This window comes from Belonocnema kinseyi, chromosome 10 (genome assembly GCF_010883055.1).
Source record: "Belonocnema kinseyi isolate 2016_QV_RU_SX_M_011 chromosome 10, B_treatae_v1, whole genome shotgun sequence".
NCBI classification, from domain to species: domain Eukaryota; kingdom Metazoa; phylum Arthropoda; class Insecta; order Hymenoptera; family Cynipidae; genus Belonocnema; species Belonocnema kinseyi.
Genome location: NC_046666.1, coordinates 63,343,666 through 63,348,611, shown reverse-complemented (window position 1 = coordinate 63,348,611; position 4,946 = coordinate 63,343,666). Strand labels below are relative to the sequence as shown.

General features: G+C 31.0%; 1 protein-coding gene across 1 annotated transcript in view; it reads left to right on the top strand.

Annotated features, from left to right (window-relative positions):
• LOC117182136 (zinc finger protein 235-like) overlaps positions 1–4,946 on the top strand; it is a 28,204-nt gene that overhangs the window by 18,260 nt on the left and 4,998 nt on the right. The gene's annotated exons all lie outside the window — the stretch shown is intronic.

Here is a 4,946-nt window from a genome sequence, read left to right as displayed (position 1 = left end):
ATATATCTAGTCGGGAGTGGTGCTGACTGAAAACAGATGATTTGGAGCGATTCGCGCGCCATATATTGGTCATTCTAAGGACTTATTGAACTACCCTCGTATATCAGCAAAAAATAAATAGGGAAGATTTTTTTAGTAACAGCTGACCAGTTTGTTTGCGAGAATCATTTTCTTCCCGATGATATTGTCTGCAAAAGGGGAGTGAAGGATCCTACTAGAAATGTTATAGCATCAGTATGTATAAACTATAACCAATATATTTATAATACTTTATTCGAATAAAATTTAAAAAATGAATCAAGAGATACAATTTTCAATTTTAATTGCTTTAATTGCAATTTCCGAATTTTAACCTAAAAATAGCTGTCTTTCCCCGGCTGTGGCTGTTCCTCATCTGGTTATTATATTTGTTCTTCACTTAAATTTCTTTTCGCCTAGGAGGATTTTTTGTTTAAAAAATATTTTAAATATTTTAAATATTTTAATTTTTAATTTTAATATTTTAAAATATTTTAAATATTGCAAGAAGTAGGAGAACGTGTAAATGAATCATTTATTTTGAACTACTCACACAATATTACATAAAAATGGACATATTTAAAGAAGCTTCGTTTAAGAATAAAGGTCCAATGAATCTTAAAATATCAATATCAATATTATTAATTTATATAATTATTTCACAATAATTTTTCCTATAATATTCTTATTAGTAGTCATAAAGTCGTGCAAAAATTATAGTTATTTCATTATAGGAAAATAATTATAGGAAAATAATTATAGGTCTATAATGATTTTTCTATATTTGCACTTTTTCCTAAAGGATAGCCGGAAGATCTTTATACTAGTACTTTTTTTTATTTAATTATTTACTCATTACTTTTATTTCCAACGCACCCTCACCCTACCCGCAGCCACCCAAATATGGCCCAAAAAAAAAAAAACTACATTTTTACGTATCTTGTTACTTTTTAGCAATTCCCGTCGCCTTTTCTATACAAACAATTACTAATGGACAATTTGAATATTTCCCATGGCTTTTTACACAATTTTCAATTGTTTAATGAAATATAAATTTTTTAACAATTATTTGTTCTTAAAAAATGTAAAAAATAATTGTATGTTCTGATTGAAATGTAATTATTTATCATTTTTTGGAGTATTACATTTTTCTAAAAATATTATGTAATTATTTAAACAATTGTTTATTGTCTATCTTCAACATTTCTAAAGATTGAGCCAGAGATATCAACTTTGTTTTCAAATTAATATGCTATGCCACGTTTTGTTGAATAATTACATAATTTTGATCAATTTCTCTTAGTGTTTAATAAATTTCTATTTGTTTAAACAATCTTTATTTGCTCAAGCATTTCTTTTTCACTAACTAAAAAAATGAAATAAAATAGAACAGATACAATTATGTTTCGGCCTGTATATTTTATAGAAAGAATACGTTAACCACTTTTCAATTATTTTAACAAATATAATAATAAATAAATAGAAATTTGTTATACATTGGAAAAAATGTCTGAAAATTATATAATTATTCTACAAAAAGTAGCACAGGATACCAATTTGAAAAAAGTGGACATTTCTGGCTCATTTTTAGAAATTCTGAAAATAAACAATAAATAATTGTTTAAATAATTGCATAATATTTAAAAAAATGCACTTTTCCAAACAATGACAAAATATTGCATTCCAATCAGAATATACGATTATTTTTACAAGCATGTTTCGGCGAAATTCGGAACAATGAAGCGAGAGGTAATGTGGGAAATTCAAAATGGGAGGAAAACAGGAGAAAAATGAGAAGATTGTATACTATTCGAGAAGGGGTTATGGAGTGGCAGGACATAGAGTTAGAGCTATTGGTTAAACAAGGAGAAGAGAGATGGACAAAGATTATAGATTCGAGGTACAATAGATGGTATATGATGGTCAAAGGGTTGAGGGAACCAGAATATCTGTAAAAAATAAAAAAGGAAGAAAAGTGGAGTAGGGTTGTACGGTTCATAATGGGAGAAGGAGTGAGAGCATGCAGATATTGGATGGATGAAGAGGAGAATTTATGCAGAGTATATGGATACGAAATGGAGTCTTGGGCACATGTATTAGAGAGATGTACAGGAGAGGAAGAGGGACAGTTGAGTGTGGATGAGTGTGTAAGATAAATCTTGGATGGTAGTGGACAGGGAGTGATGTGGATGAAGAAATTGGAAGAAGTAAGGGAAAGCAAGGGAGCAGGGCAGAGCGAAACGGGTGATCCTGAAAAGGGACAGTAAAAAAAACGAAAATTGTTTTCAATATCGTGGAAAATGCATTTTTTTATGGTAAGAGGAAACGGAAGCCCTGGAAGCTCGCTCATTTTAGGAATTAATATCACTACTGTTACTATTGTTTATCCTACTTAATGCGAAAGAGTAGAATATAAGTAGTAGTTAAGTTAGATTAAAGATGGAATCGTAAATATATGTACAGGGAGCAGAGGCCCTCAGACCCGTAAAAGGGAGAAATTAAATACATACATAGTATGAAAAAGACGACAGTAATTGCGGAAAAGTACCAATAATACGTAAAAATGCAGTTTTTTGACACACACACACACACGCACGCACGCACGCGCGCGCGCGTATATATATATATCGTTATGTCATTTAGAAACACAAAAATGTGTATTTTTCACATTTTATATATTTATTTGTTTCCCTTCTTCAACAAATTGTGAATAAGACTAATTTGTAAACAAAATTCGATGCATTTAAAACAGTTTAGGGTAATTATTAGTCTATAAAATTAAATCAATTGCATTTATTTCTGAAAATTACTTAAATTGAGAAATAATTATTTCGCAGTTTATTTCACTATATCCATCATTGTATGCAGGTAACTAACACTCTAGAAATATTTGTACTAATAAAAATAATGAATTTTGGAATTGAATCATCCTTAAATTTGCTAAATGTTTACATTTTTATGCTTCTTATACTTTCCACATTGGATTTCATGTTGAAGTAGGGCCAGGTGCGAGAAGCGCCACCATACGGCGAAATTTCGGACATAGAAACTCTCAGCAATAAGGTCCGGCCATCTTTTTAGAGTCGGATAGGGCTTCTGTATTCCCATAAAGAAATATTAAAATACTCAATTCAAATTCCCGCTCTTCGGGTCAATTTTTTTAATGTGTCAACTACTCCCGCGGGCGTGACCGTAGAGCCCCTACAGGGACCGTGGTGGGAGGTAAAGGAACTGCGCACGGGGAAATAAGTGCATTAAGGGGCAGGGCAACTAGCTGCGTGGGGACATACGCGAGCGGGGACATAATTGCAAGTTTACTATAATGGGGAATTTTTTTTGATATGCTAAGTGGCTGCTATGCATTTTTAAGGTCATGTGATAGTCTTTTTCATGACTAATTACATGCTAACATATTATACTCGTTGGCTTTATAATTTAAGGATGTAGACTACGTACAATCCATGTCAGAAGTTGCCTATCTTTAAAATGATTGATATAAAATCGAAAAAAAGATCTATTATTAATTTCTTTAAATCTTGATGGAGGCTTCTAAGCACACTTAATAAAAAATAACACAGGTTAAAATTAAATAATATAAGTTAATAATAAAAGTTACAATTTTTATTTAATCCTAATGGTCAAGGCCTAATTTTATTCCTTGAAGGATTCTCTACACTTCTATTTGGGTGGTGTTAATTACAATGCAAACTATGATTGTCTATAAAAATAATAACTGAATGATTTCTTAATTATTTTTTTTTATAAAATCCACCCAAATAGAAATATAGAGAATCCTTCGATGAATAAAATGAGACCTTGATCATAAGGATTAACCAGAAGTGGTAACTTCCGTAAAGACAAAGAAAAATTAAACCTTTAAATAACTACTGTTAAATGAACAATTTTAACCTGACTTGTTTTTTTTCTAAAGTGTGCATAGAAGCCTGCATAAATATTTACAGAAATTAATAATAGATCTTTTGTTTGTCGATTTTATAAATCATTTTAAAGATAGGAAACTTTTGAGGTTAATTGTACGTAGTGTACATCCTTAAAAAATTAATGGACTGTTTTCGTTTGTTTAAATAATGCAATTTTATTACATTATATTTCATCCAGGACACTAACACCCTGTTCTCGGTTACATTCCAAGTTCAAGTTTAGATGTGGTCTTATATATTTAAAACCATTCCCCAAAATTTCAGCACAATAAAATTATTTTTCTAATTGTAAAGTCGCCGAATATAAGAACATGTAATTAGTCACGTGACAGATTGTTACATGCACTTAAAGCCTTAAAAATCTGCTGAATTTTTAGAACTTTTCAGTTTATATTGTTCGGTATTTAGTTTTGAGAGATTAGGAATTTATATATGGGGCATTATTCCTCAACTGCCCCAACTCAAAAAGTCATGTTTTTCGATTGTCTCTAAATTCTGGGAATATGTTCGCCTACCCAACTGTAGTTAATCCACAAACTTATAGACCAGGATTGCCAACCCTCCCCAAGTGAGGGGGGGTTGAATTTTCAACCCCAATGCCTGCAGGGGTAGTTTCAAACGCCTGTAACTTCCTTTCTGATTACGCGATTTAAAATTTTTATGAGGGTTTTGGAAAGTGCTTTTTACACGCTTTCATCCTATTTTATTATTTATAACAAAAAAAATTGTTTAAACAATTTTTTCAATAAATCAATTGTTTATTTAACTTTTTTCGCGATTTACGCATCTACGATTTTTTTTAAATAGTCTTAAAAGAAAGCTTGACTTTTTTACTATGAAAAATGTCTAATAAGAAAATGGACAAATTGAAATTCATTGAGTTATAGAGCCGGTTGTAGATGGAGTCCTCGCGCTCGCACTCGGGCGTTATGCGGCAGCATACCGCGGAACAGTTTTCAAGTATGCCATTTTTTTGTATTACTCACA